General features: G+C 38.0%; 1 protein-coding gene across 8 annotated transcripts in view; it reads left to right on the plus strand.

Moving 5' to 3' along the window:
* Positions 1-12,467, plus strand: part of lrp2bp (LRP2 binding protein) — a 95,051-nt gene that overhangs the window by 37,200 nt on the left and 45,384 nt on the right. Inside the window, exon 1 of one of the 8 annotated variants that reach the window (XM_069939727.1) lies at positions 8,717-8,790. The exons of 6 other annotated variants lie outside the window; for them this stretch is intronic. The gene's annotated coding sequence lies outside the window, so the exon portion shown is untranslated. Of the gene's footprint in view, positions 1-8,716; positions 8,791-11,028; positions 11,054-12,467 lie in introns of those variants that run through there. One more of the 8 variants, XM_069939695.1, reaches the window with a different exon arrangement.

A 12,467-nucleotide genomic window follows, 5' to 3' on the forward strand; every position in this document is an offset into this window, starting at 1 on the left:
TGGCCCTGACTTCTCTCTTTCCATAATGACATTGAAGCTGATGGCATTATGATCACTGGACCCGAAGTGCTCGCCAACACTAACCTCCGTCACTTGACCCATCCCATTTGCCAACAGTAGATCTAACACTGCTCCTTCTCTGGTCGGCACCTCTACATATTGTTGTAAAAAACTATCTTGCACACATTTCACAAACTCTAACCCATCCAGTCCTTTCACAGAATGTGTTTCCCAATCTATATGTGGAAAATTAAAATCTCCCATAATTACAACCCTGTGCTTATCACAAATATCTACTATCTCCCTACAGATTTGCTCCTCTAGGTCTCGGTCCCCTCCGGGTGGTCTATAATACACCCCTCCGGGTGGTCTATAATACACCCCTACAAGTGTAACCTCTCCTTTCCTACTCCTCAGTTCCACCCAAATAGCCTCCGTGGATGTGCCCTCTAATCTATCCTTCCTAGGCACCGCTGTAATATTCTCCCTGACAAGCAATGCAACCCCAACTCCTCTTGCCCCTCTGACTTTATCACACCTAAAACAACGAAACCCAGGGATTTTCAGTTGCCAATCACATCCCTCCTGAAACCATGTCTCACTAATCGCTACCACATCATACTTCCAAGTATCAATCCACACCTTCAGCTCATCCACCTTTTTTACAATACTCCTGGCATTAAAATATATGAATTTCAGAGATTTCCCAATTTTTAATCCCTGTTTTCCCTCATCTTTAAGAACAACATTATTTACTTTTCCTGCCAATTGCCCTTCATCTTCTTCCAGAGCATTTCCCTTCTCTATCACCTGCCCATCCATATTCAAATACTTACTACAAACTTTCTTTGTTTGCATTCTAACCTTCTCCTTACTGCTCTGTACTATTTTGTTCCCTCCCCCCAACCATTCTAGTTTAAAGGATCCTGAGTAGCCCTAGCAAATACCTCTGCCAGGATTCTGGTCCCCCTGGGATTTAAGTAGGCTTAAGTAGACTTAAGTAGGCTTTCAGTTGATGGTATGCAAATATTGTACCATGAGTTATTCCATATTTGTACTTCATTTGTTCAAATGTTAATAAATTATTTCTCAAAAAACTATTTTCTATTCTTTTAATTCCTTTTCTCTCCCATTCTCTAAAAGAAAGGTTATCTATTGTAAAAGGGATTAGTTGATTTTGTGTCAATAATAATTTTAGTAGTTGGTAATTTGTTTTTTTTCCTTTCTAAGTGAATCTTCTTCCATATATTGAGTAAATTATGCAGTACTGGTGAGCTTTTATATTGCACCAGCTTTTCATCCCACTTATAAAGTATATGTTCTGGTACCTTCTCCCCTATTTTATCTAGCTCTATCTTAGACCAATCTGGTTTTTCTCTTGTCTGATAAAAAAAATCTGATAAATATCTTAATTGTGCTGCTCTATAATAATTTTTAAAGTTTGGTAACTGCAACCCCCCTTGTTTGTACCACTCTGTTAATTTATCTAATGCTATCCTCGGTTTCCCCCCTTTCCATAAAAATGTCCTTATTATTCTCTTTAGTTCATTGAAGAATTTCTCTGTTAAGGGAATTGGTAACGATTGAAATAGGTATTGTATCCTTGGGAAGACATTCATTTTAATGCAATTTACCCTCCCTATCAACGTTAGTGGTAATTCTTTCCAATGTTCTAAGTCTTCCTGTAATTTCTTCATTAATGGCTGATAATTTAATTTGTACAGGTGGCTTAAATTATTATCTAATACCTAGGTATCGGATTGCTTGTGTTTACCATTTAAATGGAGATTCTTTTTTAAATTCTGTATAATCCACATTACTCATTGGCATCGCTTCACTTTTATTTGGGTTGATCTTGTACCCCAATATTTCTCCATATTCTTTCAATTTCTTATGTAGTTCATTTATTGATATTTCTGGTTCTGTTAAGTATACTATGATGTCATCTGCAAATAAGCTGATTTTATACTCCTCCTTTATTTTTATCCCTTTTATTTTCTGTTCTTATCAGTTCTGCCAATGGTTCAATTCCTAAAACGAAGTGAGGGAGATAGTGGACATCCCTGCCTAGTTGACCTACTTAATTTAAATTGGTTTGATACATATCCATTTACTGTCACCTTCACCAATGGTCCATTATATAATGCTTTAATCCAATTAATATATTTTTCTGGTATTGAGCCTCTGTGATACTTTGAATAAATAATTCCATTCTACCCTGTCAAAGGCTTTTTCTGCATCTAAAGCAACAGCCACTGTTGGCATCTTATTTCCTTGAACTGCATGAATTAGATTAATAACTTTACAGACATTATCCGCTGTTTGTCTTTTCTTAATAAATCCAGTTTGATCTTGTTTTACTATTTTTGGTACACAGTCGGCCAATTTGTTTGCCAATAATTTTGCTGTTATCTTATAATCTGAGTTAAGTAGAGATGTTGGTCTATATAATGCTGGTGTTAATGGATCCTTCCCTGTCTTTGGTATTACTGTACTTATTGCTGTCTTACATGAATCTGGCAAGTTTTGTGTTTCTTCTATCTGGTTCATTACTTCCAGGAGAGGAGGAATTAATAACTCTTTAAATCTTTTATAGAATTCTATTGGGAATCCATCCTCTCCAGGCGTTTTATTGTTCGGCAGCTTTTTAAATATATCCTGTACTTCCTCTTTTTCAAATGGTTTTATCAGTTTGTTTTGTTCCTCTTCTTGCAATTTCGGCATTTCAATTTTAGCTAAAAATTCTTCTATTTTATCATCGTTCTCAGTTTGATATATTGTTCATAAAATTCCTTAAAGTTCTCCTTAATCTCCATTGGATTATATGTAATCTTTTTGTCCTTTTTCCTTGATGCCAATACAATTCTTTTAGCTTGTTCTGTTTCAAGTTGCTAGGCTAATGTTTTGTGTGTTTTTTCTCCTAGCTAATAATACTTTTGCTTTATTTTCTTTGTTTTTCTCCAACTTATATGTTTTTAGAGTTTAGTATTTTATTTGTCCGCCAATTCTCTTTTTGTTGTATCTTCCCTTGTTGCTAGTTCTTTTCTGTACTTGCTATCTCCCTTTCCAACTCTTCTATTTCCCGATTGGAGTCCTTTTTCATCTTAGTTGCATAACTTATTATCTGCCCTCTAATGAAGGCTTTCATTGCGTCCCATAATATAAATTTGTCTTTCACTGATTCCGTATTTATTTCAAAATATGTTTTAATTTGGCGTTCAATAAATTCTCTAAATTCCTGTCTTTAAGTAGCATGGAGTTTAACCTCCATCTATATGTTCTTGGTGGGATGTCCTCCAGTTCTATTGCTAATAATAGGGGTGAGTGATCAGAAAGCAATCTAGCTTTATATTCAGTTTTCCTAACTCTCCCTTGAATATGGGCTGACAACAAAAACATATCAATCCTTGAGTATGTTTTATGCCTACTCGAATAATATGAGTATTCCTTCTCCCTTGGGTGCTGTCTCCTTCAATATCCATAAGTTTCATTTTCTGCATTGATTTAACCATAAATTTGGCCACTTTATTTTTTTTGCTAGTCTTTTGTCCAGTTTTATCCAACTTTGGGTCCAAATTAAGATTAAAATCCCCTCCTATCAATATATTCGCCTGCATATCTACAATCTTCAAAAAAAATCGTTCATAAACTTTTGATCCTCTTCATTAAGTGCATATATATTGATCAAATTCCAGAATTCTGAAAATATCTGACACTTTATCATTATATACCTCTCTGATGGATCTATTATTTCCTCCTCCATTTTGATTGGTACATTTTTATTGATTAATATAGCTATACCTCTGCCTTTTGAATTGTATGATGCTGCCGCTATGTTCTCTACCCAGTCTCTCCTTAATTTATTATGTTCCACTTCAGTTAGATGCGTTTCCTGCACAAATGCCATGTCTATTTTTTCTTTTTTTCAGGAAATTTAATAGCCTTTTTTGTTTAATTTGTTTATGTATTCCATTAATATTTATAGTCATATAGTTCAACATGGCCATCTCATATTCTGTTTACACCTCATTTCCGCTTCCTCACCACCACCTTCCCCCTTTTCCCCATTTTCATCTCTCAGTTTTCCCTTTTGAACTCAATGTATGACAACACTTTTAAAACATAAAATACTTCAACAACTCCCACATCTAAAATTTCCTTAACCCTAAATGTTCCCCCCCCCCCCCCACTCTGAGTTGCCCCTTTTCCCTTGCCGGGCAACCACAACTCCCCTCTCCATTTGGATTGCAAATCCGCTTGCAAGCGTCAACTGATTTCGCAGTGACAGTTATTCTCTCCCACCCAACCCCCTCCAGAAAAGACTTTTATCTTCACATATTACAAAGTTCATCCTCCTTACTTCCTTTCTTCCCTTTTCTTTCTCTTCTTTTGTTCTTACTTTTACATTATTTTTACATCTGTATATGTAGTTTGTCGTCATTCTTTATTCTTGTTACATCTCTTCATCTCTCCTTCTGTCCTGCAGGCATTCTGCAAATTCTCGTGCTTTCTCCGGATCCAAAAACAGTCTATTTTGCTCCCCCGGGATAAATATTTTAAGCACAGCTGGATATCTTAACATAAATTCATAGCCTTTTTTCCATTGGATCGATTTTGCTGTGTTAAACTCCTTCCTCTTCTTTAGGAGTTCAAAACTTATTTCTGGGTAAAAAAAAATATTTTTGACCCTTGTATACCAATGATTTTCTGTCTTCTCTAATTTTATTCCTTGCCCTCTCCAGTATATTTTCTCTTGTCGTGTATCTCAGAAATTTTACTAAAATGGATGTTGGTTTTTGTTGTGACTGTGGTTTCGGAGCTAGTGTTCTGTGAGCCCTTTCTACTTCCATTCCTCCCTGTATTTCTGTCATTCCCAGGATCTTTGGGATCCATTCTTTTATAAATTCTTCATATTTGTGCCTTCTTCACCTTCCTTTAGACCCACTATTTTTATGTTGTTTCGCCCTCTGTAATTTTCCATTATATCCATTTTCTGAGCTAACAAATCTTGTGACTCTTTAATTTTTTTTCACTTTCTTCCAATTTTCTTCTTAAGTCATTCACTTCCATTTCTACAGCCGTTTCTCGTTCTTCCACATTTTCTAATCTTTTCCCTATTTCTGTCATGACCAGCTCTATTCTACTCACTTTTTCCTTCTGTACTTTTCATTTCACTAAATTCTAATATCAACCATTCTTTTAATGCTCTCATTTGTTCCTGAAATTTTTTTATCTATATTCTATCCATCTATTTTACCTTCTATTTCTCTGTGCAGAGCTTGGTCTTCTTCTTCCTCTTCTGTGTTTGCACCTGTGTTTGTGTCTTCTACTTCTCTTCCTTGTATCTGTGTCTCTTCTGACTTTCCTGTTGAGTTGCTTGCCTCACTTTGCTGGGCGTCTTTGTATGACTTCTTGCTGTTGGTCTCTTCTTCTGGGCTAGTCATCTGTTGGGCCTCCTTTTTGTCGCTTTCCTCTTCATCTAGCTGAGAGCCCTGATGTCGGGCGTCTCTCAGCTGGTCGCGTTGTGTTAGTTCACTCCTCAGCTGGGCCCCCCTCCTGCTGGTGTTTTCTTTTTCCTTTGTGTGCGCATTCTGCACTTCTGTTTGGCTCAGAGAGCCATTTTTACAGACCAGCAGTCGGGAGCTCGCGACTCTGCGGGGTCGTCACCAACCTTGGGGAGTGGGCTCTTTTCTCCACGACAGCACCCTGTTTCTTCATGCGGGTAAGGCGTCTTTCCTTTTTTTTCCCATTGTTTTTACTTTTTCTTCTTGGATGCCATTTTCTTTCTTTTCTCCACAACTATCTTTTATTAGTTATGCTTTGTGTTTCTTGAACTTTGTATTTTCTTCACTTTATTTTCTGGAGAAGGCCTGTATTCTCCTACCGGCCACTACTCCATCACGTGACTCCCAATCCATGGTGATTTGAGTCCAGAAATATGTCTGGGCTCGTCAGGGTCACCACTGGTGGTGTGAGCAGTGGAAGAAACACAGCCACCACGTTGTGGGTCGTTAATGACTTTTTATTCAAATTCAGCACTTCCCTTTAAGGGCACCAGGAGCTCAGTCACCTGGTGCATTGTGACATCATAATCGCTGCCCAGGGTGGGGGCTGGAAGGGATGCTGGAGTCAGAAAGAAACCTCTGACGACGCCATTTCCCCATGGCTGCCCGCCACGTGGTGATACAAGCGGGGCCGGTTCGCCATGAGGATGTGCACCGCCACAGGGATTAATGTAGCTCTACAAAACTCTGTTAGACCACACTTGGAGAACTGTGCCCAGTTCTGGTTGCCTGATTATAGGAAACATGTGGAAGCATTGGAAAGGTGCAGAGGAGATTTACCAGGATGATACCTGGTTTAGAGAGTATGCATTATGAACAGCGATCAAGGGGGCTTTACTTTTTGGAGAAAAGGAGGATGAGAGGAGACATGATTGGGAACACTATCTGAATATGTCTTTTTCAGAACAAGATTGGTTTTTCACTCTTGACTTGGTTAATGAATCTACATTTTGTGCACAACATTGTTTGTTACAATTTAATGTGGTACATAGGTTACATATGTCCAAAGTTAAATTATCTTGTTTTTACCGAGATGTTGATTCTTTATGTGATAAGTATAAAATCTTTGAAGCCTCACTGATTCATATGCTTTGGGAATGTCCTAATTTTGAAAAGATATTTTTCAGACTTTATCTCAGATTTTAAAGATTAAATTAAAACCTAGCCCTTTCATTACCTTGTTTGGCTTTTCTCAAGAAGAGGATATTCTCTTGACTTCAACCCATGAGAAAATTCTAGCTTCTACCTCAATGATAGCTAGATGAGCATTTCTAATGAAATGGAAGGATGACTCTCCACCCACTCATACCCAGTGGTCACATGATATTATGTCCTATTTAAACTTGGAGAAAATTAGATACCACATTAAAGATACAAAGTTTCATTTTGACAAGATGTGGGGCCATTCATAGATTGTTATCAAAATAGGAAGATTTAAGAAGTTTGGATGCTTCAGAGACTGTCTAGTGTCTGAAGGATGCTATTTGATCACTATTTTCACAATTTTTACAAGTTATCCTTGATTAGAGTGAGGGGTTAGATTCGTTTTAGCTATTTTTTGTTTTCTTTTTTCTTTCTTTTTCTTTTTATCTTTATTTTAGATTAATTGGTTTAACATAGGTTTAAATATGGTTATCATGGATCATATCATTAATTAAGACACAATTTGCGCTTTGTTTAGATAAAGGGATTGTTTAATTTAGTCATATTTATTTTCTATCCAGTACTATATTGAATTATATTATGCTAAAGAGATAAATGGTTAATTACCATTTTGACAGGATTCAATCTTTTAAAGAAATAAACAATTATGGATAGGTTTTTGATTTGCATTTATATTTAATTTATGATATGCATGTCATATGACCTGTTACACATTAGAAGACTTTGTATGTTGAATTTATATGTTAAACTCAATGAAAATATTTTTAAAAGAAAAGAGATCACAAGATAAAGGAACAGAAGCAGGCCACTAGGCCCCTCAAGTCTGACAATGATTCTACACTAAGCTGAACTATGCTCACACCTAGTTCCATTTTCCAGCCTTTTCCCCATATCCCTTGATACCCTTACTAATCACATACTTATCAATTTCCTGTTTAATTTCTCGCAGTGATGTGGTTTCCACTGCTGTTTGTAGATTCACAACCCTCTGACTAAAGAAGTTCTTCTTCATCTCTGTTTTAAGTGGGTAACTTCTAATTTTAAGACTGTGCCCCCATATCCTTGATTCACCCACGAAGGGAAACATCTACCTCCATTCTGTCAAAGCCTTTCAAATTTTGAAATTTCTGAGATCCAGCCCCTGCATTCCAGGAATCATTCTAGTAAATTTCCTCTGCACCCTCTCCAACAACATCAAATCTTTTCTAAGATAGGGGGCCCAAAGTTGCACACAGTACTCCAAATGAGATCTCACCAGTGCCCCATAAAACCTTATCAATACCTCTTTACTCTTATACATTATTCCTCTTGAAATGAATACTAACATAGCATTTGCTTTTTTCACTACCAATTCTACCTGGTCATTAACTTTTAAGTTTCCCTGCACAAGGACATCCAGGTCCCTTTGCACTTCCGAGGTTTGAATTTTCTCCTCATCCAAATAACACTCTGCCTGAGAGGAGATATGATAGAGGTATACAAGATATTAAGAGGAATAGAGTGGACAGCCTGCACCTCCTTCCCAGGGCACCACTGCTCAATACAGGAGGGCATGGCTTTAAGGTAATGGGAGGGATGTTCAAGTGAGATCTTAGAGGAAGGTTTTTTTTACCCAGAGAGTGGTTGGTGCATGGAATGCACTACCTGAGTCAGTGGTGGAGGCAGGTACATTGGTGAATTTCAAGAGACTACTAGACAAGCAGATGGAGGAATTTAAAGTGGAGGCTTATGTGGGAGGCAGGGTCGAAAGGTTGGCACATTTCCAGTGATGTCCACAGTATCGACCTGGCATAGAGCAGTGTCCAGGGCTTGGACCACAAAGCAGAGAGAAAGAGTGTGCTGTGCATTGGTGTTATATACAGTGCTAATCTGCACTTCTAGCCAATAATGACACAAGATTATTTTAAATTAGCCAATGACAAGGTGTGCATTAATAGGTGGCCAGAGTGATTGAGAGGTGATGTGACTTCTGAATAAATTTCTGACAGGGAGAATATGTGACCACCAGCAATACACACATTCCAGATGGGCAGGGAGGTCATGTTTTCTCCTTACACAACAGGTAATTTATATAAATGTTTGTACTGTGATGCTCCTGCAAAACAACAAATTTTGTGACTTGTTCATGACAATAAATTCTGATTCTGATCTGACCTAGATGATTGTTGCTCAGGTAATAGTGTACTCTGAGGTGGCCCATCTAGGTCAAGAATTGTGTACAACTCCCTCAAAGAAGCAACTGCCTACCAGCATGGCTGCTGTTACTGAAGGAGTTCTGCTTTGAAACGACAATGATATTATTTTAGCATCAATTTGTTTTGGTGTCTGCAAGCAAGATCACAGCAATTTATAAAAAGTGATTACTGGCTATAGGAAATTGTATACTGTATACTCAAACTGATCTGACTGTCCCCTCTCTCCCCTCAGTCTCAAATAATCCCACTTCCCCGTACTCTCCCCACAACCCTGTATCAGTCCCCACACTGACCCCACTACCATGCTCTCTCCCCACAGCCCCGTGTTGGTCCCCACATTGATCCCACTCTCTCCCCACAGCCCCGTGAAGATTCAGATTTCTCTTTATTTGTAATCACTTATGAGAGTTGGGCATCAGAGAGGTCAGCATCTATTGATTAACTCTAATTTCCACTGTAGTTGATAAGTTGCTGATTTCCTAACCCCAGAGTGTCAGTGTTATAAATTGATATTGTCTCAGCTCCAGCATCCAGGGTTAGTTCCTGATTAATATACTACCTGTATGGAGTTTTCCCATACTCCCAGTGACTGCATAGGTTTCCTCTGGGTGCTCTTGTTTTGTATGTAAATTGGTTATTGCAAATTGCTCTTAATGTAGGTGGGTAGCAGAAATATTGGGGGAGCTGATGGACATGTGAGAAAGAGAGGTTATGGAGAAATAAGTAGGGGAACAGGATTATGGAAATACTCTGAAAGCTGGCATAGACCCAGTGCTTAAATATGCCTAGTGAGACATAAAAGAAAATTATAACCTATCACAATGCTCGTGGTAAAGGGACTCCAAAAAAAAAACAGGTCCTCCCCAGGTAATGACTCTACACTTGTGGACATCCTGTACATGCAAATGAGCATTTGGAGACCAGCAGGATGAATGGGGATAGATTTGCCAGCTACTGCAAGGCTGCAGACATCTTCTGCCAGATGGAAATGGGACATTTCCCTGTGCCTTCTCTTCCTTCTATGTCCTCTCAACAATTGGGGCCTGGATTAAGTCAAGCAGACCTGGGAACTACTGAGTCAGTGAGGCTGACTGGATGTGTCTCTTCCTGTGTCTGCTTGCTGTCCCATCGCAGTTGTTGCTGTAATCCCCTCCCTCACACTGCATTTGCCCTTTCCAAGTTATGAAGACTTTGGGTAATAAACAGTTCTCAAGAGTGGAACTCTGTATACCTTCCTATAGTGCTGTTATGTTGTCAAGCCCAACGTTGTGAAGATCAAGAAATGAAATCTGGAATTGTACCTTGGACATGTACAGTCCCTAAGGAATGGGCCTTATCTGTAGTCCAGCATTTAGTTTGTGGTGGTGCAGCTGAGAAAGTGCTTCTTCACGAAAGGGTTGTATGCATCGGAACATTTGAATAAGGAGTAGGATTTAGGCCAATGAATCCTTGGAGTCTGTTGCGCTTTAATGAAATCATGACTAATCTGAATATAACTTCAGTGCTGCAGTTTCTGTCTATCATTCACACTCAGGCACTCACACACTTAATTCTGAACAATTTCGCATAGGGATAGAGGCAGATAGATTTGATGATAAGAATTTAGTTTTATGGTTGAAAATGAACAATATCCCTACCTGAGGGTTTCAAAAAATGCTTTTGTCCAGTAAGCTAGGCTTTGATTAGGAGAAAACAGCTATGAAAATCACAATCCATAGTTGTTATATTACCTCAATACCCTGGATAAAGACCATCAGAAAAACATTGTGATAGGTATTTGACTGCGAAAATAGTTCGGTATAACTTGAATGAGTAGAGCACGTTATTTTTATGTACAATTTTGTAAGGTTTGAGGAAAAAAAATTCTGCATGATTTTATAAAGGAGTCCAGTCAAAATGAAAATGATGAGACTAACATCAAATCTCACTTTATCTGCAACAAAACATTTCCAAATTTAAAATAGGCCTCTCAAGCTTGCTTCGCCATTCAGTAAGTTAAAGTGCAGTGATTATTAGCTTCAGTTGCACTTTTCTGCTTGATACTGATAATATTTTATTCTCCTAATGTCTAAGAATCCACCAATCCAGGCCTTCAAAATATATAATGACTCAGCACTTCAATATTTTGAGGTAAAGAATTCAAATTTCCATTGATTTTGAAAGAAAAATTCCTTCTTAAATAGATAGCCCATTACCTTCCCCTGAATTCTAGATATCCCCACACTAGAGGAAACATGCTCCAAGCAACCGCTTGTCAAGTTTCATGGGATTTTCTTTTGGTGCTTATTTCAACAAATTACTTCTCAGTCTGCAGCTGGTACAGGCCCAGTTAAACACACTGGTCCAGTTAAACACAGATACAAAATATTTGCTTAGTGTTTCAAGACTTAGACTGTGGCTTTTTGAGGTGCAGCATGCAACTCTTCTGCATTACATTTCTGTATTAGAAATAATTATTGCTACATCTCCCATTGTTACATAACACTCAGGTGGTAGAAAATCATCATTAAAGATTACAGAATATAGTTAAGGTGAGAATCATTAATAGAGGGAAGAACCAGCCTTCAAGCTACTTCCATGCAATATATTAATAACAAGCAGTGATTGTATTTAAAATTGTAAACAAAGATGGCTCTGTAATAGAATGGCACCTGCAATGTTACACAATAGGCAGTCATTTAACACAAGTGGTTTGGAATTGATCAGCATATACTGAAAATACAACTATTGGTTCCTCAACACCTATGTAAATATTTTTGTTCAATATTGAGAGATTGCTTTATGATTATATCATATTCCCTTCATATGAGATGAAAACTTTAGAGGATTTGTCTATGTCTGTAGTTACATATTTCACATTACATTTGTTAGATTCGTGAACCGGTGCATGGATATACAGTAATCATGGGCTGTTGTGGGTATTGACGATTGTGAACGTGATTCCATTGTCACAAAACCATGAGTTCCATTTGTTTAATATCTCTTTTGTTTCCTATTCTTCATTGTCACTTCCTCACAAATTCTAAGGGGCTAGTGTTTATTTTTTTGGTATATTGTCTTATTCGTACTGGGAGAAACTCTTTTTCCTGGAACCTTTCTAAATAAAAGAGCCACGTCAGAATTTTTTTTGTGGAGAATCCTAATGATTGAGGTTGTTTCTAAGAAAGAAGTTTTAGAATAGATAGGGATGGATAGGTCCAAACACTGGCACTTCCTTGACTATGTCATAGAGAGTTTCTCAGCACCATAAGGTCTGTTTATGGTCCTTCTAAACCAGGATGCTCCTGCTTGCTGTCATCTGATGAGTCAAGCCTGATCAAAGACCAGGAAGGACTGAAAAATTGCTGGGCTGAATACTTTTCCAACCTACTCAGTAGACCATCCACAGTTGATCCTGATGTCTTACAGCACATCCCTCTGCAGCCAGTCCTGGATGACATAGACCTGCTACCCTCTACTGATGAGATCAATAAAGCGATCTTGCAGATGAATTCAAATAAAGAAACAGGGCAGGATGGTCTTCCTGTCACTAAACTCGAAGCCC

Source organism: Narcine bancroftii, chromosome 1 (genome assembly GCF_036971445.1).
Source record: "Narcine bancroftii isolate sNarBan1 chromosome 1, sNarBan1.hap1, whole genome shotgun sequence".
NCBI classification, from domain to species: domain Eukaryota; kingdom Metazoa; phylum Chordata; class Chondrichthyes; order Torpediniformes; family Narcinidae; genus Narcine; species Narcine bancroftii.